The sequence below is a fragment of the Podarcis melisellensis genome, assembly GCF_964234715.1.
Source record: "Podarcis melisellensis genome assembly, chromosome: 4".
NCBI lineage: Eukaryota > Metazoa > Chordata > Lepidosauria > Squamata > Lacertidae > Podarcis > Podarcis melisellensis.
Genome location: NC_138531.1, coordinates 66,717,626 through 66,739,077, shown reverse-complemented (window position 1 = coordinate 66,739,077; position 21,452 = coordinate 66,717,626). Strand labels below are relative to the sequence as shown.

Below are 21,452 nucleotides of genomic sequence, written 5' to 3'. Positions count from 1 at the left end.
GCCCTTCCCAATTCACAAAACATCCTCCCTGTGGGAACCCCTGATCTACAATCCCCTGCCCCATCTTTTTAAAAGATTGACTGTCTGGCAGGTGGATCAGTGGGCAGGTATGTGGCCAGGGAACACCTGTATCTTTACCCCATCCTCTCCATGGCACACTGACTGCATTAGCAGCACAGGAAGTCCCTGCAAACATTAGCAAGAATGATGTTGATGTAGGGTATCTTGATTTCAGTAAAGCTTTTGACAAAATCCCCCCTCCCAAAATTTTCCTCATGCTGCACAATGTTCTGAGACCAGAGCATAGCTGTCAACTTTTCCCTTTTCTTGTGAGGAACTCTTCCCTTTTCTTGTGAGGAATCCTGTTCAGAATAAGTGAATTTCCCTTTAAAAAAGGGAAACATTGACAGCTATGGACCAGAGCTGACATGGGTTGCAATTGATTGGGACAGAGCTTATGTATAGGGCTCAACTCCTCCCTAAACATAGTTTCAGTTGAACCCCAGAAAAATGGTGAAATTTGGGGGGTTGTGGGATCATTTCAAATCGGTTTGTCTGCAGTCACCTGGTTCTGGTGCTTTTCCTCTCTGCTTACTTCACTCTGTGGGGTTTGGATTTTTGGATGTTATCTGGGAGGAGTTGATTCCCCTGCCTTCAGGCTGTGGATGAAAATATTGGATTTGTTAGCCTTTTCTTCTTGCTCGATTTTACAGTTAGCATTAACTCTAAAGTATGATTGATTTCTCTGACATTCTAAATTACAGGATGGTTATGAATTTCCCATCTTTAGTGTCGGAAACCGTAACTGCTAATGTGGTGGTAAATGATATTTTTCTGCATATGACCACAACCTCTATCAGAGTAGTTTCTATTTGCAAGCCAAACTTCAAATTATGTTAAGGCTCTTTCTGAAGGCATGCAGCACATGCTCTCAATAGCACTCTGCAAAGTGCAATGGGTAGCAGGGTGAATTGACAATTAGAAAAGGCTACTAACTTTGGCTGGATATCACAGAACAAGTGCTGAGTGCTTTTCTTTTATGAAGGCCAAACCCCTTCACAGTTTTGGGTGTGTTCTGGAATCTGATGTCCTGAACCCTTCATTTCACCCAGTTTACTGTTATTTATTTAACATAACTGATTGTGAGAGAACCCCCTAAGTCAGTGATGACCAAACATGGCCCTCCAGCTGTTTGGGGACTACAACTCCCATCATCCCTAGCTAACAGGACCAGAGGTCATGGATAATGGGAACTGTAGTCCCAAAACAGCTGGAGGGCCAAGTTTGCCCATCACTGCCCTAAGTGGTGTGCAAAAATATGAAACAAAACATTAAAATTCTCAAAACAAAAACCCCAGGTGTTTTGAAGCATTCAAAGGATGATTAAAAATTAACAGCAGGTAAAAAGAGAGAACACACATGTAACTTCTACATGCCTGGATAGGCTTGCCTGAACAAAAATGTTTTTAAGCAGGCATGGAAAGGAATACAGCAAGAGATGTCTGTCTGGTGCTATTATTAATTTAGTGAACGAAACTGATACACAGTGTACTTGATAAAAGACCTCTAAACAGTTTACAAAGAAAAAGTCCAAAATATTCATTTTAAAAAAGCAATAAAGGCAATCACGAAAAACTAGTTAGCATAAACATTTTAAATATCAATAAAATCTTCAATTGTAAAACAATTATATATAATAGAATTACATGCTAAAATTACATTCCTGGGTTGGCTTACGGGGGTGGTGGGATTGAGATGCTGAAAATAATACAGCAAAGACACTTGCCTAATACTAATGGGCAGCAAGTCCCAAAGATTAATGCACACAATACCTGTGTGTATTTCTTAATGGGTATACCTGGAGTCTTTGCTGCAGGATGCCATGTTCATTAATAGGAAGGGCAATATCACTGCTGCTTATCACCAAAGGGAAGGGAGGGGCATGGCGGCACTGAGGTCAGACCTATATCAGTATACCAGCTGGAGCAGTTATTTGGTTCCAGTAGTGCACTGACACCATCCCTACCATCCTGGTAAGTAGCAGATACACCACTGACTGGAGGGTTACTCTGTCTCGAGCTGCCAGTCACTCCTGTTTGTAGCACTAGCTCTTCACTTTAAGACATTGAATTTGGATCCCCCAAAATTCGTGAAGCTCTGTGGCACTCACCCCACATACCCAAAGCCTCTCTCCCAACAACTGCAGTCATTTCCCAATTTACTTGGGAGTTATGTTCCAAGGCACTGTGCATTTATGTGAAATCACATTTACTTGAAACACCATTGGAAAAGTCTGCAAACACATCCTAAACCTCTGGAAACACTTGAAAAAACCAGCTGAAGTTTCCAGATGCCAAAATCTGTCACAATCTTTCCCTCCAAACCTCCTTGCTCAAACTCCAACTCTCTACAGGCCTCAACAGTTGGTGAAAGAGCTCCTAATATATACCTGCAAAGGCTCGTGGGATCACTAAGTGCTGTTTTCATGGCTTTTTTGCCCTTTTTATCAATTTTGAAGTCACTTCAAGGTTCGGCACCGTACTTGGTTGCATGTCAATTGGACACAAATAAATTGGTCATTGCTTGTCTCTTGTTTCTCCTGATTGCCAGAGGAAACTTCTGCCACCAGCTTAACACTGTGCGGTCATTCCAACTGCTTAAATGCCTCAGACACACAAACAGGTTACAAGCTTTGCACAAGCCAAATTGTGTAGGTCAGAATAGCTCATATCCCATCCCACCCCCCACCCCCCATTGAGGTCATCCTTTATAGAATATACTAATAAAAAACTTATTCTCCAATTCCATCATCTACACAATGAGACAGAGGTATCAGCAGGCTTGGAGAAAACCCAGGTTTTGCAGAAGTACAAAAATGGGGTCAGACTCAAGTGATGTCATGTGGCTCCATATGGCAGACGGGCAGGGTTTAGAGAAAGTCACACTGCAGACCAAAGGCAGAGGCCTTGTGGGTCTAATTAGGCTTGCAGGATGCCGGACAAGATAAGCCTTTGGTCTGATCCAGTAGGACTGTTCATAATTATGACCCAGCAGGACTGCTCTTAATTATGTTCCGATATTGTCTTACTGAGAAATAAGTCCCATCGCTAGCTATGAGCATTCCAAAGGAAGAGCAGGACACAAGAATAAAATATAGTAAGATGTTACTTATCTATTCAAATGTTGGGAGATTTCAGGATATGGTTTCCAATGGTCTATTTCATTCCTTCAATGCTGGACTCGGGCTTCTGCTTTTGCCAAGGAAGCTGCTTGAAGCAGAACCCATCATTGGAAAGACTTCTGCTTGCACAATGGGGTTTTCCTCCTCTCCTTCCTCTGTGCCACCCATGCCCCAAGAATTGGTTTGGGGGACTCAAGAGTACCTGCAGAACAGCACTTGGGGGAGGGCAGTCTGTCTGGCAAGCTGAAATGCTTGCATGGGCAGAACATTCATCATAGTGCAATGTTGAATGTCTGTGTTATTGTCATCTCTGCAACTCTCCATTCAACTTTCAGTCAGTGTGGCATGGCATCTAGAGAGGCAGATGCTGAGAGACTGCAGAGAAGTGCAGACCAACAGAGTTATGTGTGTCACATAATCTCTGCTGAGACTTCTAAACTAGTCTGCTGCCTTCAGGTGTGGTGGAGCCTTCAAGGTGTGATTCAACTACCAGTCCAGTCAGCTTTTGTACAAATAATTTTGTGTTTGTGCGAGTGTGTGAGATGGGTGGATGCATCTTGTCCTTTATCTCAGTCAGTAAAATGATTTGGCCTGACACATTGTCCTTTTTCTGCCAACTAGTCACTGATAAGAATCAGGGGTGGGGAAACACATAGGAATAATGATCATACATTCACTTTCCCTCCCGGTATAGAACTCAAGGTGGTATATTTAGGGTTGATCCAGCCTTCAGAGCATGTCCTAGGAAGCAGTGCAATGTAGATGATGTTATAAGGAAGGAGGTCTAAAAAGTCATGGGTTCAGCTCCATCCCTCTAAAACCATCTAATTTGACCCTGGCTCTTCATAATAAAGGGAAGGAAAAGACCTCAGTCTTGGAAGGGAATCTGTGTAGGAGATCCCTTGGGAGCCTTTTTGGGTAGCAACTTCAGTTTAACGAATTGGGGGCCAATGTTACATAGGACAGGCCAAGCAGTGTCAGGCTCTTGTGAGTCATGCTGAATGTCACGCCAGTTGCAAAAGACTCCCCACGTTTTATGCAATTAGGCCTTTCTGTTAACACAGACAAGGAAACGGCACAGAAAGAAACTGCCCTTGTTTTCTGATAGCAGGAAACAATCAGGGCACAGGGCCCGATAGTTTGGCTCATCGGGCTGAATAAGGGAGCAGTGTTAACTCTTGCTTGCAGACCTACAGAACAGACAAAGGTTGCCAGATCGGCATTTCCAATAATAAAGGATGCTGCAAAGCTGTGGTGTTTGTTCTATGGGCTTCTATAGAGCCACAGTGTTTTGAAATAAGGGAGGTCCATTATGCGTTGCGGAGATGTGATATTCCGGAATTGAGGACGATCGTTTAAAATAATGGGCGTCCCTTAGAACAAGGGCCATCTGGCAGCATTAGCACTAAAATACTTTACCACAAAAACAAAAGGGGAAGAAGACAGACAGCAATCTTTTTTGTTTTTCTTGTGGAGCCTGAAGTACGCGAACAATGCACAAAAACATCATTGACAAGCGGAGGAAAGTATATGGTTCAAAGTGAATGTGTTATTATTATTATTATTTATTAATTTCATTACTATTACTACTTTCAGAAAAGTGAGAATTGGGACTTGAGGTACTGCACAGCCCTTTTCTTGCAATTGCTTCACCAAGACAATAGGAAAAATGAAGGATGTTACCATTTGCTGGCTCTTTCAGTGGCCTCCCAGTGGCCAGTTTAGGGATTTGTGTAGATTAACATCCACAGAGAAAAAGCACGAAAGAATGCCAGTACTTGGATGTCTGACGTACAAATTCACTAAGGTTTGTGTTTCTCAAGAATATTATTTTTCACTTCAGATGGCGAGTGCAAAACTGTTAGGTTAGCATTTCCTTAGAATCCTCACACGGGGGGGGGGGGGGCTTCTATTCTGAACTTCTCTTCCTTTGACATTTCTTTCCCAGCACTGAGAAGACTTGTCATTGAAGGGGACCAGAGCCTTCCTAGGGAAAGTGGAGTGGGCATCAAAATTGGTGGTTTTGGCTCCTGACCAACTTGCAGGGAGAGAATCCACTCCGCTCACTGGGCAGGGAGATATAAATAAAGAAATTGCCCATTCCTTCTCTAATCTGTATACCTCTACATCTGCTTTACACAGAGACTGGGAACTTGTGCCTTTTCAGGACATTACAGGAGTATAACTCTCAACTTCCTTTCAGTTTTTCCCCCCTAGTTGGTCATTTCCTCCCAATACAGTGGTACCTGAGGTTACATACGCTTCGGGCTACATACGCTTCAGGTTACAGACTCTGCTAACTCAGAAATATTACCTCGGGTTAAGAACTTTGCTTCAGGATGAGAACAGAACTCGTGCTCCAGCGGCGCGGTGGCAGCGGGAGACCCCATTAGCTAAAGTGGTGCTTCAGGTTAAGAACAGTTTCAGGTTAAGAACAGACCTCCGGAATGAATTAAATACTTAACCCGAGGTACCACTGTATTAAATTCAGTTCTCTGCATTTCTACATCAGCTTGCATTTTTTAAAATCCCTCATCAAAATTCATCAGCATATTAATGGAAACTCTACTGATGCACACATCTTTGTAAGCAATTCTGCCTAATATAATGCATTTTTACATATTATTTTTGTAGTACATGATTTATTTATTTTTAAAGAATTACTGAGCCAGGTTACCATGGGCGTAGCCAGCATTTTTGTTGGGGGGCAGGACTTTTGCTGGGGAAGGGGCAGAACCGAGCTATCTGGGATGAAACTGATCAGTTAAGTATTTTTATTTATTTATTTGATGGGGGGGCAGCTGCCCCCCTCAACCCCCCCCCCCGGCTATGCCCATGCAGGCTACTGCATTGCAGAATGAGAAGTGCAGGGCTTGAAGGATGACTGTGTTTCATTTTGTACATTTAATCTTCACCTATAAATGCAAACTGAATCAAATTTCTCTGCCATCCATATTCATGGCATTAGCTGTTCTGGCTGGGGCTAGACGAGTTGAGGTCTAACAGCTTCTGGAGGACCAGAGGTTCCCAGTCCCTGGCCAGGTTGAAAATGGCAGAATCACAAGACAACATCTAGACAAACCTCTTGCCAGGTTCGGCTCTTGTGCACACCTTTTCCTGAAAATAAAAAGTCTTGAGAGCTCTCCATTTCCTTCTTCCCGGTGCATATCAATTGGCCTTTAAAAAGTGTGCTGCATTGGAATGCCCTCCCTTTAGAGAGATGTTTGTCCTCACTTTACATGTTCAGATGTCAGTTGGAAATGTTTTATTTCGTTCAGGCTTTTACAAACTGTGGTTAGTTTCTTTTAATACCTAACAGCTGTGGATGTTTTTTGGTGTGCTTAATGGTTCTGAGTTTTATAGATATTTTAAAGTTCTATTGGTTACTGTGCTTTATTTATGATATCTCTTTTGTGTTTGGATACCAGATTGTACATTACCTGGGGCTCTCTTGGGAAGAGCAATCTACAAAAGTAACAAGTAAATAAATTAATGAAATATTCTGCAGCTCCAGAGTAAGGGGGGAAGATAGTTCATACAGCACATGCAGTGTTTTTCCCCCTTTTATTGTACTTGAAGTAGGGATTGCATGGTAGGAACATCAGGGTGCAACCGAGGTGGGGGGAGGCTTTTCATCATATGGAAAAGGCTTTAGAAGTCCTTCTATCTGGATGTAAACTTGAGATTTGCCATGGTTACAGCGGATGCTACTTGCTAAGAATTCTGAGTGCCTCTCTGCAATTGGAAGATGGTTCACAACTGTGGTGTGTGTTTGAAGCAGCAATACTGAAAATATGCTCTCATGAAAGGGAGAGATAGAAACACAGGTAGTGGGTGCAAGAGGCAAGCTCAAAAATTGTAAAGTGAACCTGACAAGGAAGCAGACTCTAAGTAGCTCCCAAAATATGTGCAAAAAGGAAGAAAGGAAGAAATATTTCCCAAAGGAAATGGGAAAAGTTTATATATACTTTTCCAAAACCAATTATTGTTATGGTCTAAGCCTGTAGAGAGAAAGGACCACAGGATATAGAATGACAACCCTTGAGAAGTAGAAAAAGAAAAAGACCTATTCTGTGGCAAAAAATAAATAAATCCAAATGTGCACATCTCTGCAATTATTAGGATGTTTCACACATTATATAGACAAAACTGTGTTTGCCACAATGTGAACACATCTGAGAGCTAAAGACACACATATTAAAAAATAATAATTTGTGAAATACATTAAAATTTGTGTTTTGAAATGTCAGCATTAAAACAAAACACACAAAACAAAGGGGTGGGGAGAGATAATCAATAATCATATATAAAGACTCAGTGCAGGGAGTATCAATGTTTGTGTCCATGTTGCTGGGAAGGGATTAAGCTACTCAGGAGCTCAAAGGAGTTCAGTGAGAGAAGCCAGCCAAGAAACATAGAATTGCCGAATTGGAAGGGACCCTGAGGGTCAAGCAGTCCAACTAGGAGGATAACTCAAAAAGGTATCTGGTTTAAAGAAGTGGTACTTAACACATCACACCCAAAAAACTGTTATACCCAATATGTTCCATGGCTTGCACATTCCTTCAATTGATATCAGAAGCCACTTTTCAAGTGGCAGTTCCATAGTGTTAACCAAGAAGCTCAATTGGAACTCTGCACACGTACTTAGATAATGTATTATTTTGGCTTTCCCTTGACCAACCAGAGCACAGAATCGGAGGCAGCTCAAGCTAAGCATCAGGGAAAGCCCTAGTGGTTCCCACCAAATATCCTCCCCGTAGTAGCTGCTCTAGAGGATTTCGCTGTCCTAATCAATACACATCAGGCATATGATGGATCATGTAAGTGCAAGCCTAATTAGACCCTAGAACCTCTACCATATCTAATGCAAGTAGACACCCTTATTTAGCATTCATTAACATTGGACAGTAACAGAGGAAGCCTCCAACAAGCACCTTCCCCTGGGATTGGGATTAAGCCTAAATTTGCATTTCTTAGGAAACATCTCCATTTTCCCATATGAGGCATGTCTAGGTCATACCTAGCTGTGAGTTTTGATTGGTGAGAGACTCCCTACTAAGCAGAGGGTTACTTGCAATGATTTCTCTGTAACATCTCAGAACCTGACTTAACCAGCACTGAATGTCCCTTCCATCCAGCCCTGTCTTAAATGATGCCACAGACCTAAGATTCATCAGAATGTCTCCTTCCTATAACTGAGCACCTCTCAGTCTCATTTTGTTCAATCTTCCCCACTCACACAGTTTGGTGGCCCATGCTTCTCTCCAGTTCTGTGCCTTGATTATGCACGTACCCCATGCTGCTGTTATTCAAGCATGCACCAAACTTGTGGGTCACTGCTGGTATCAAGACTGAGGCAGACTGACCCAGTTTCATAGTCCTGAAGGTCCTGAACTTGCTGGTGAATTGGAACGCTATTCCCAACTGGATGGCACACTCTTCTGTATTTTCCAATGCAATTTCAGTCTGTGAAAAGTGCACAGAGAAGTACGTTCTCTACAGATAAATGTGTATAGGATTAGTCTTTTGGGCGGGAAGTGCACTGAAAAGCATTGAAAAAAATATATTTTGACGAACAAAATTTCATACAATAATGTGTAGAAGAATGCATATAATTTAAATGTCAAGCTTTTTATACATTATTTTTTAAAATATGCACAAAACAGGATGGAACAAACCAATGATTGAGTTCCAGCAAAGAGGAAATGGGACCGATTTCGAAAGATCTGTTCATGCTTATTTGACACAAGACTTATTTAGCTTTAGCTAATTCCTTTCCCTTGTCTCCTATTGCATCCCAATGCCTCTCAGCTATTTTTGATGTTTTTCTCCTTTAGAATGGTTAGAACTCTTTTGGGAAACACAAGCCAGTATCACCCCAAAAGTAAACTTTTTGAACGTTGGAAGGATTCCTTGGAATCCAGGGCTGAATCGCTCAGGATAAGCCTTAGCATCATCCAGCAATGGAAGCCTAAAGGCTGGTTGGATCACCTGAGCGGTAAACTGAGACTGAGACAAATTGATCTGTCTCATCTTAAATGTCAGGAGTCCCACTACTTTTGAATTAATTGCCTACCCTAGGGCAGAGGTTCTGGACTCAGCCACAACTGTGGCATCCTCAAGTCACAGTGAGGACCCAATAAATCGCTTCTCTTCACTCCTCCTTCCTTGAGGCAGGTACCTACACTGGACATCACCCCTCTCACTTCTTTCTAACTTTTTGTATTTTGTAGATTGCACTTGCCAACAGTTGCCACAAGATCATAGAATTGTAGAGTTGGAAGAGACCCTGAGGATCATCTAGGCCAGCGGTTCTCAACCTGTGGGTCCCCAGATGTTGTTGGACTACAACTGCCATCATCCTTGAGCTCTGGCCTTGCTAGCTAGGGGTGATGGGAGTTGTAGTTCAACAACATCTGGGGACCCACAGGTTGAGAAAGGCTGATCTAGGCCAATGTGGGAGCCGAAAAGTTTTCCAACCCCCTGGCCCTAGGGGGTTAGTGGTGGCAGCAGCAAGGAGTAGGTCATAGGTGGATTTGGTGAGCAATAGTTGTCAGAGACCAGGCTAAGGAGTACTACTCTGATGAGTAATGGTTGGAGCCTCCCCCTTCCCCTGCTCCTGACCAGGACCCTGAAACTGCCCAGGGACAATGGAACAGTATAGATTTGGAAGAGTGGTTTGCAGAGGGGCATAGTTCTGAAGACAAAAGTCGGGAAGAACTGGGGGGTGAACAGCAAAGTGAAGAAGAACTGCAAGAGAGAGAGCTAACAGACTCTCTTGCTGGAAAGTGTCCAGACTACCAGCCCAAGGTCACATAGAGCAGATAAGGTGGCTACACAAAAAGCAGGGTGGCTGAGAGATCAGATTGCAAGACGGAAGTGACTAGAGGGGAAGTGGGTGGAATCCTTAATTGGGAACACCTTTATTCCAAGAATGGATGCTTTGTTCTTTTGCTGTGATCATTTAAGACTCTTTAAATAGACTCTTTTCGCTTTGTCCTGCTTATCTACGACGAAAGGGAAAGACGAAGCCAAGAGCCCGGAGCCTGACAATAGTTGTGCAGCCCCTAGTACAGCAGAAGTATGCATAAGGTGGAGAAAATAGAGACAAAGAAACCCCACCATGTCATAAAACTAGATCAGCGAAGAATAAAATTGTCTGCCAATACATTTAGGTTAGCTAAAACAAAGACCTTCATGAAATGAATAATTAACTTATGGAATTCAGACCAATACAGATGTAATGAAAACCAGAGGCTTAGGTGGCTTTTAAAATGGTCTTAAATACATTGGTGAGGAATAGATTAACCAACAGATATTAGCTCAGTCATGATAGCTAAATTGAATCTCTATGTTTAAGGACATGGTGCCTCCAAATATCAGTTGCTGGGGTGGGGTGGGGGGTCATCAATATGGGAGGTTCTCTCCATGTCTTGCTTGTAAGCATTCAGAGCATCTGGTTGGTCGCTGCTGGAAATAAAGTCCTAGACTAGAAGGACACACACAGCCCAGTCTGATATTAGAGGGCTCTCCATATGGCATATGAAGAGACCCATAAGAAAAAGCAATTAAAATAGCGCACTAAGACCTGGTAGTGGGAAACAAGATTGCATTGTGGGGAAGGGGGCAGGGTTGGAACCCAAGTGCAAACAAGTTGCACAAGTTGACAGCCGTTGCAACAAAATTCCTATAGCTTTTGAAAATATCAGCCCTTTAGAAAGTTATATGAAAGGCAGACTTCTCTTGACACTTTTTTAAGATAAAAGAAAACAAACAGCCTTTGTATGTGACCAGAGCAAGGAGATCAGCGATCGGGCTCAGCAGGACTGAATTAGCGAGTGACTCATATTTCTCCTGGGATGGCAACTGTGCTTTTGAAAGGAAATTCTGTATAATATTTTCTGCAGCAAACTCTCCAAAATCAGGGCAGGGGGGGGGACACACAAGCTTTATGTAACAGTGTACAACTTTTACAACAGAACCCCAAATGGCTGCTGCCAAATGTTTTGTTCTGTTTGGGTGTCTCCTAGAATTTCTTTCACCCCAAGCTCACTCACGGAATACTTTAATTCCCAGGATCTTTACTGTAGCCTTACTCAGGTTTTCAGTATTCTTGTGTGTAAGCAAATCTACAAGAAAAGGTGGAGCCATGCTGGCAAGCCCTCCCCTCCATTATGTCTTCTCTTCACAGTTTAGGGCCTTCCATGGGTTTAAAGGCTGAGGATCTGAAGCAGGGAGCCGCCTCTACTCATGAAGGCCTCGCACAGTTTGGAACCCCACGATCATGAGCCTCAATGAGTAAAAGAGGCTCCCAGCTTCAGACACCCCCCCCCCTCAAATTTGTGGAGGGCTCCACATCACGAACATGTGATGGCCTGGAGAGGAGGAGCTTAGCACCACCTGCCTTCTGCTTATGTGTTTAATTAATTCATTTTGCTTACACACAAGGAAACAGAATGTCCCAAGGGGGCAAGTAGCAGCAGAGAAGTGGAAAATAAAAAGATCGAAGCAAAGAATAGTACAGAACCCAGAAAAGGTGGAAAGAAGAGTTTGAAGAACATGTGTTGGGCTTAGTGGTTAAGTGATCCAGATAAAAAGATGGGAGACTTGGTTCTGCACAATTTCTTCATCAGTCTGTGTAAGAAACACGGAGAACAGTACATATTATTGATCAATGAAATCAAAGCACCCAGAAGCAATATGAAATGCACCAGTTCTTCACTAGAACATGAATCTGCATATTGTGCTAAATCCTAAACTGGAATGAGCCTGAGAAAGCATTGGTTTCTACACTTCCCCCTCCTCTCCTTCCACATGTCTGAGAGCAGCAGCAGATGTAGGGCAGTTCAGGAAGTTTCCTCACACAGGGTGCCATACCAAGGGGGCACAAAGTAGTAGCAGTAATAGTAATAAAGTTGGTAGCTTATACAGGTATCTACTGAGAAGAGCTTGAAAAAAGCAACTGTGCCAAAAGGAATTATTGTGAAAATAAAAAATATTTAGTAGGGGCCACCAAATTTGGTCCCTGTTCACCATATTACCCAAGTTCTCAACTGATGACTTTGGCAACATTTAGACACTTGCCTTGAATGTGAGCTTGCTGTGTTATCTAAACATGGGATCGTGGTGTATAACAAATTCTGCTCCTTTTCAAAACATGTCCACTGCAAACTATGGTTTCTGAAACTTGTTAAACTAGCCAGCATTTCTTATATATCAGTATTCCTGGATACAGAGTTTGCAATTGTTGGGGCTCCATGCAGGGCATATATGGAATAAGAAGAAGGAGAAAGTTCCAAGAAAACTCATGTTTTGATATCTTATACAGCAATCTTAGAACTAAGAGTAAAGGGATGCCAAAGAGATATTATGAATGACAGAATTTTACAAATTCCTTAAAAATACTTTTTTCCAAGAATGGCTAATAGAATATTGGAAGGTCCAAAATAAATCCATGCTTGTTGAAGCTCCAGAGAAGAGTTAAATATGCATGATGGACTCATTATTGAAGAATGACCAGACCTATGGAAAGAAATACGGAACATCATCCATGTGAGTCTTCTGGGAATTGAGCTATGTTAAGAGAATGCTTGAGAAGCTATTTATTGGCCAGGCATAAGTGCTCAAATTGAAGTCTAGGTACAGTTACATACCAGATGTCAAACTTTCAGAAACAAGGTCTTTTTAGTTTTTCTGTTGCCTCATTAATTTTTTGCAGAACCAAGTGGCATTATGTTTTGTACCACAAACTATTATTACTGTACATCAAAGGGCAGAGTGACAGGGATGCTCGTTAGATAAGGACTAATATTTTATTCAGAAAAGAAAGATGCAGTTATTGCATGGAGAGCAGTTCTGGGAAATACCAGCAGAGAACTGAAAATTAGAGAAGCAGACATTTTGAGTATGGGTCACACCATGCTGAAGTTGTTTACTTATGCGCCTCCTGCTCCATATGGAATAATAAGGGACAAAAATGTGGAAATTCGGCTCCTCTTTGCAGAACACATGCATTGTACGAAGGTTCTAGCTTCTAAACCTACAATGTCTTGTTTTAGAAATGGCTATCAGGCAACAGGACTGAGATAGACCTCAATTAGAACCTCCAGATACTTTTTCCACTAGTGAAACCAGCATCATTTCTCTTATGTGCATATGAAGTTACCCTATACCGAAGCAAACCATTCGTCCATCTGATCCAATGCTATTAAGACTGGAGGAAACTCTCCAAATCTCAAGAAGCAACAAGCAAAGCTATTTGTTGTTATTAGTAATCTGCAGCCAATTGTATACATTCTTTTTAAAAAAAAATTCTTGACATTTTGGTAGCATAATACTATAATAATAATAATAATAGTGTGTGTGTATTTCTTGTTTCAAGAAAAAAATATGTTAATTTTCCCCCCAAAAGTTCTCCGCTTCCCTTTATGTTTTGATCCAACCTTTGCTAAGCCACCAGCTATTTTAGACTACAGCTCTCATCACCTCCTGCCAGGCATTTTTGCAAACACAAATAAAAACAATACATGGCATAAAAATACCCATGGAAGTGAAAATAATATATAAAAAATGTTTGCAAAAATGTGTGTATTTAATCAACATTGCAAACAGAGATGTGCTTATTAGCAGAAATTTGCACTAAAATGCTGATGAATTTTCATGAGGATTTAAAAATAATCACAGTAATCACAAACTGCTGCAGAAATGTGGCAGACTGGATCAAAGACTGGAAAGATGAGAAACAAAGATGACAGGCTTGTCCTTCATACTTCTAACCTGCCCAGAAACCTTGTGGTGAAGGCAGGTAACAAATGTTACTAAGAAATACAAATACGTAATTAATATGTGGTTGTTTCATTGCGTTCTGGATCTGGTGGAAATAAATCCTCTCACTCACACTCTGAGCATGTCAGTCTGCCCCAAGGTGACAATAAGGTAATAATGATTGCAGCCCTATCAACATGCATGGTGCTCTACAGAGAGCAAAAGGACAGGTCCCTGCCTTAAGGAGATTTCAGTCTGGAATTTGACTCCAGTTACCGTAAGTTACTGTAGAGCATGGGACCCAGGTCATTGTACTAAGATGTCATAGAGAAAGGTGCTGTTGAACTTCTTAAAGAGAGAATTACATCAGTTACATTTCCCTGCAAGCACCCTTTCTGAATTAAAAATGAATCCTGAGCTTTTTAATTAGAAAAAGAAAAAAGTGCCATTTACAGAGATTTTAAATCTTGACTATTGGAGTCTTACTATATGTGGTGCAATTAATTAAAAGTGCAAATCAAGCTCTGTAGACATTAAAAAGCCTTTTTGGAATCAGACTGCAACTTTGAGCCCCCAGGGACAGAATGATTGATCACTTCTGTAGTTACTTTTAATAATCCCGTAATATTTTTCATCACATAGAAAGTTGCTTTCCTATTTTGTATTCAAGCATGTTGTCGCAGCACTCCGACCGTGTGTTCAGAATTTTCGATCTTGCACTCCCAGAAAGGTGGTGTCACTTTCTGTTTTAAGGGAAGAAAAATGTGCAATATAAAGTTTGCGTTTAGTAAGGATTTTAATCTCAGATATATTAAAAAATATATAAAAGTGCAGCATTGGCAGGATACCATAAATCATAGTTACATGTTTCTCCGGAACGGTTTTATGGAAGTTGGAGTGGATAGATTGCATTATCCTGTAATGCAGAATGCCAATAATGCCTGTTCCTATTCTTCAGAGGCACCTTTACAGTAGAAGCAAATTATTCTTATTGAAGTAAATAATGCACACAAAACTGCCTTTATACAGGCTACAGTATGATGGAGAGAAAGCACACACAAACACAAATTCTTTTTGATTTCTGGCTATCTGAAAAAAAATGAATTTTCCTTAAGTTGCCTATTTCCTGCGCTTGTCCACAAAATTACCAACTCTTCTTTCAATACGGCATATCTCACGCTTTGGGAAACATTGCATTTATATTTCTTTCTGGCGATATTCTTTCAGACCATTTAAGAGAATCTTTACAGTAGGCAAATGTACAGTTAGTGTCATGTTGGTTGAACTATTGCTGTTGAAATAAGTTGACATGACGGCAGAAAAAAAGGATGTGTATTTAAAGTGGCAAACCGCACAGCAAAAAGTTTTTCCAACAATAAATGGAAAACAAAACAACACACAACTTCCATTTTGGTTCTATAAGAAACAAACTAGTTTTGTGTTGTTTTCAGAATCCTTGAGTCCATGATGAGCTATGTATGCTACCTATACACGCCAGCTTCCATAAGAAACATGTAATCATGCATGACATCCTGCTCATGTTGCACAAGTATGTGTGAGTGTAAAACATCTGAGGTTAAAATCACATATGATGAAGCTGAATGCTTGTGAATGTAGTGAATTGTTTGAAATTTAGAATTACTTTGCATTCAATCTGAGTTGAGGCACTATTGCTTAAGCAGCTTATATTGGATCCAATTATGAAGTCCCATGAGCTTAGGATGCATCTCATGTCAAACTCAAGGAGAGAATGAGGAAAAAATAATATTCTGCAAATACATTCCTCCCACATGCAGCTGTTTTATTTTTTGCTAAGTTTACTACGACCTTGATAGGAAGAACTTTAAGCAGGTGTAACGGGGGGAAAGTATTCACAACCTGAATCCATTATGACTTGAGTCAGTGATTTTAGGCAGCTATCCTATTAGGGGGATAGGAGAGCTGGGGGAAAAATCACATCTGGCAACCAATGCGTCCTTTTGGTTTCAGATAGTACATGAGTAGACAAATCTAAAAAGCCCGGGACACAAATTTTCACGGCTCTCTAGCAGCTATGGTGGCTCATTTGCCAGAAATAATGTATTTAGTGTTAACTCTGGAAGTGTATACTTGATTCTGACCAAACTAAGCCTCCTGATGTATCTTGTGCTCTAGGAGGCTTAGTACTCATGTACTATCTGAAATCAAAGGGGCGCATTAGTTGCCAGATGTGAAATATATTGACATTATTTTCGGCTCTCTTACCCCGTTACGTAGAGTAGCAAAAGGTGGGCAGATACTAATGGGAATAGTTTCTGTTAATATCACTGCATATGTGTGGTGAAATATATTTTTAGTGGGAGGTATATCTGGTAGCTATAAAATGGATCCCTTTCCACCTCACCAGTTGCCTCATAAAACTGAAAATTGCTTCACCCCCACCCTGCCACCAATTCTGTCTCTGTAGGTAAGCTCTATGGCTATTTGTAAGTTTCTCTCCCCCCCCCCCCACACACATGTACACAGTGCTTGCCAATGAAGAGTATAAAGCTAATAATAATAATAATAATAAAGCGATAAAACATCAAATATTAAAACTTCCCTAAGCAGGGCTGCCTTCAGATGTCTTCTAAAAGTTAGAGAGTTGTTTATTTCCTTGACATCTGAGGGGAGGGTGTTCCACAGGGCAAGTGCCACTACCGAGAAGGCCTCTGCCTGGTCACTCATAACTTCAGTGAGGTTGTGTTCAGTGGCATTCATATTTTGATTCACACCAGGGATGGCAGAGGCTGTGACCTGCCAGGTGTGCTTGGATTCCAGCTCCCATCAGTCTAAGCCAGTGCGCCCAAAGGACAGGGATGTTGAGAGTAGTAGATCATCATCATTTGGAGGGTCACCAATTGCCCTGCCTTTATTCAGGCCTGTGAAGATTTAAGCGTACAGTCAGTGACAGGTGCCCACATTCTTGGCTGCTCCAAATCTACAGCCGGCCCTGATAGGCTAAGAGGTTGGCAATGTGCCTGCACAGTGCTGCCCAACGAACGAAGTTTGATCCCTTATTATTTCCCTTTCTCACTTCCCTCAAGCTGGCAGACGTGTAGAAGAGCCCTAATGGATCCCAGCAGGCCTGGCATTTATCTTCCCTGCAGCAGCCCTCAGAATGACTTCATTTGAGGCCTATACGACTAGATAAATGGAGCAGAGGATTTAAGCCATAGCCCTTTAATGAATTCTATTAAAAACATGCTTTCCGAGTGGAAAGTATGAGAGGGCGATCAGCTCTACATAACAAGCGCCTGGTGCCAACGGAATCACGGCCAAGCGAGCAAGGAAGATGAGGGCTGAATATGTGAGCCTCGTTTGCATATAGGGCATCTCAGAGGGACCATAAGAACTTCCCGGGATGTGAATTATTATCTTAAGCTTCCAAATTGACAAATTCCCGAAGCATAAAGGGCTACAATTGCCTCTCTGTGGCAAAGGGAACGTGACTGACAAACTCTGCAATACCTCTGCCAAGGAGTTACTGGAGTTTTGATAGCATTGCTTCTGGTCGCAATTGTGTGAGCGCGAGCTGGGAAAAGAGCAGTAACCCAGTATTATCAGATTGTGAATGGCCTGCAATGTTAAAGGGAGAGGCCCGGGTTTTTCCGTGAATTATGTCATCTTTTATAGCAAGGCTCCCTCGGGAACTGCTAAAGCCACATGTGTGTATGGGGCAGCGGGGGGGGGGGGATGGAGAGACAGAAAGAGATGGTTCTTTTGTGATTTATTGGCAGGTACTTGGCGGGAGGCTGTTTTATCATCCTTATTTTTATACCCAGCGTCACAGAATGAATCCCCACAGTGAGGCAACGAGAGGCTGAATGCTGTGTTGCTGAAGGGACTTCTTGTGTGATTTGCTGGCTCTGAATGGGTATTATTGTCTATGTAAGGGCCAGTCAAATTCACACAACCTTGAATGTGGGCTCCAGTGCCAGCTGCACAGGAGGATAGCACGGGCTCCGATATTTTTAATAGTTGTTTATTTTCATTTATTTGCATTGCATTTTTAATATATGTATTTAAAATACCACTTAATACCACAGTTTTAAAGTGCTTAGGATTGAATCATGAAAGCAAGAGGAAAGTCTCACTTAGGGCACTTTTCAACAGTCGTTATTTTCAGGTGGGATTCAGTCACATACTAGCAAATGCAGTTTGCACAATTAAAAGCGATTAGGGTGCTCTTGCCCAACAAACCCGCATTCCCAAAAGACTGGGCTTTTTGCAATAAGGAAAGTGATAAGGAGAGCCCCAAACCAATAAGAGCAAATGGTTATTAAAATAGCCAGCGTTGTTTGAACTGCCTGCAAGCAGATCAGGATGAATGCTCAATTCAAAGGTCATCTGGAAGCTCCTTAAAATGCTGGCTGAAATAATAAAGCATCAGGTGCTCAACAGGAAGTTTAACTAGCAGGAGCAGTGGTCAGGGATGATGGGAACTGTAGTCCAGAAACAGCTGGAGACCCAAGTTTGGTAAACCCTGTCCTAGCCTAAACCTCCAGTCATAACACCATATTGGTTCTTACATGGGAAGCTGGAGTCTAGCAACATCTAGAGGCCACAATTTACCCAACCCTGGTGTGCAGTCATGTGGGATGTGTACAAGACTAAAATCTATGGCTGGATCTCTTGATGTCTTGTTCTTCTGGAAAGAGCAGCTGTCTTGGTTTGAGTCAGTTTCCTCTGCTTGAGTCTGGCACAGGCCCACAGTTGGGGGATTAATGCTCCCCACCGCTGCTGATTCCCCCAAGGCAAATGGCTCTAGCTTCACTGCCATTGGCCATGGGGTGAGGAAGAACATACAAGCACATCACAAGTTTCAGGGGTGGTGGTCTAGTGAATGCTTCAATGCATGCTAAACTCTGGATTTTTCCCACTGCAGCTGATCACTCCACTGGAGTTTTTATAAGCTTTGTGGATGGCACAGTAGAATATAAGCTTGCATATTTGGTATGGAATGAAGAAGTCAGTATGACCACCAGCGGCCCCATCCTATGCCCCACGTTTCCTCCAGAGTAAATCCCACTTAATTCAACATAACTTCCTAATCACTGAACACAAGGCTGCGGTCTTAACTCCACTGATAAACCCCCCTCCCCCCATGAGCTTAATCTACATTACAGCCTACAGTCAGGATTAGGAGAGGGGGGGACTCTAATGACATGACAAACCACTGCTTCTTTGCCTCCACCTAAATTGTGCCATCATGGTGCTTTGGGTAGTTTGATAGTAAAACAAAGTGTTTGATGCTATGAACCGTCCTGAGATACTCAGATGAAGGGTGGTATACAAATTCAATAAATAAATAAAACAATTAAACCGTGACACATCCCCCCCCCAAAAAAAACCCTACACCACGACTCCATAATTTCCCTCTATAGTGAAGTAATTTTGACGATTATTTTTCTTTATTTAGCATGACACAATCCATGTGGGGTTTTCTTGGGGGGGGGGCGCAGCAGCTAAAAAAACCAAATCCACACCCTTATTGAGGGTCCAAAGAGGGATCTGTACTCTCCCTATGCTCAGAGGCACTCTCTTCCACGGTCGTCTGGTGAGTCAAGCGTTGCACATAAGCCTCGAGCCTGAAGTTTGCCTCTTCCCGGAGCTTGAGCTGACGCCCAGCCTACCGCACGTAGACACCCGATTTCCAGAAGAGATCCTACAAACCTAGAGTGCAGCCTCCGTAACTAAAAGCCCCGCGAATAGTTTTTTTTACTGCGTCCGATTCGGAAACCAGCATCCTTCCTACAACATCACAAGGGGGAGGTGGGGCGAAGCAGCTGTGTGGGCTAACGTCTAGTCACGCAGAATGGGAAACGGCGGGGAGTGTCTGATGCCACGAGCGCTAAGAAAGAAGCAGGGGGAGAGGGGAGGATCCCCGCAGGAGGGTGGCTGACTGGCATGGGGGGGGGGGGCGAACGACTGCTTGTGAGTAAATAAGCCATGCCTGATCGATTTTCGACTTTCACTGATGCTTTGATGCTGCCCCTTCCCCAAGCGGGTGAAACGCCTGGATTTTGCACAGCGACAGCTTTTGCTACCACGTGCAGCTGGAGCGAAAACAACGCACCTGCGCAACCAAAAAATAAAATAATAAATTAATAAAATCTAGGCTTGTTGCGAACAGTTTGCTGGGGCCTGGGACTGTGCCAAACGACACCTTCGGCTAGGCGCTTTTGATTTCTTCAACACGCCTTTGTCCAAACAGGAATAAACATAGCAAGATCCTCGCCCCCCCCGCCCCGCCCCTACACAGCCTCCTCGCCCTCGCTGCTCCCTAGGATTTCCCTCTATGGTGGGAGTGGATCCAAGCAGCCCACCACACCCGGGCTGGCAGTGCGTAACGGTATTGCTGGCGCTTGATCCCTTCAGCGGCTTAGCATCTCTGAGTCTCTACCTGTTCCTTCGCCTCTCCCACTTTCTCTTGGGAAGGGGAAGCGGTGCCACAGAGGAAGGAAACAGACCTTCCAAGGGAGCAGCCCTGGTGGGAGCGGGGTTGCTGCAGGCGCCTCCCATCCCGGGCTTCCCACCTGTCCTCCGCTTGGCTGAGCGCAGGTGAGCGAGGACGCGGGCCAGGTTGCTTCTCTTGCCGGGGGCCACACCCCATATAGAGAGCCGGAGGGGGTGCGGGGGTCCCGCGTCCTTTTCACATCTAGGGGACTTGGAGGAGCCTCTGCCTTCTGTTCTTTGCACATCCCCACCCCCGAATAAGAGAAGGAGGCTCCATTGCCTCGGAGGTGGGAGGGGGTCCTGGCTTATGAGGGGTTGCTCTCTCCTCCCGCTTCTTTTAAGCTTCTGCCGCGGGATCGGAGGGAAGGCGGGGGGGGGGGGCTCTCGTTTTTGATGGCTTGATCAAAAGAGCCGCTCGCTTTCCCCTGCTAAGGAAAGAGAGCGCCTTAAGCGCGCTTAAAATGGAAAATAAATAAATGCGAGCAAGCAAGGCTGGGCAGACTCCAGACTTTTTGGATCTACTTCTTCCTTTTTTGCAAAAAAACAAAACCCAAAACACCAAAAAACAAGAGAACCAAAATAGGAACCAGGCGCAAAAAGGCACACGGTTAGCATGAAAGAACAAGGGTGCCTCTGAGCATATCCCGAGCCCAGGGATTCCTGGTTTTCCAATATACCAGAACCAAGCCGGTGCGTTTGGCGCCCTTCTCTTTCATTCCCGCAGCCCCACTGAACTGAGGAAAGACGTTGCGCCGTTGCTCTTGCTAACTTGAAAATCTACCGGCAGATCCGGCGTGCCTCTGAGCCGAGCTGCCTTGGGCTCCTGCACGCCACCTACTTTCTTCTGGAGATTGCTCCTCCTCCTCTCCATCTCCACCTCCACCTCCTCCTCCTCCTCGGTCCCTTCCTCGATCCGCGCAGAAAAGACCCTTTCCGTGACTCCCTCCCTCGTGCTCTTTTTTCCTTCTTTGTGCGTGCGCGCGCGCAAGGCGTGCGCTAGGACCCGCGAGCCTCCCGGCGAGGCTCC

At 43.3% G+C, this 21,452-nt stretch overlaps 1 long non-coding RNA gene across 1 annotated transcript; it reads right to left on the bottom strand.

Annotated features, from left to right (window-relative positions):
- Positions 1-220: 220 nt before the first annotated feature.
- On the bottom strand, positions 221-21,388 carry LOC309368501. Its single transcript, XR_014167794.1, has 3 exons — positions 21,264-21,388; positions 429-659; positions 221-307 (listed from the first exon to the last, which is right to left on the bottom strand). It is a non-coding gene; the product is annotated as an uncharacterized lncRNA (long non-coding RNA).
- Between the last annotated feature and the right edge of the window lie 64 nt (positions 21,389-21,452).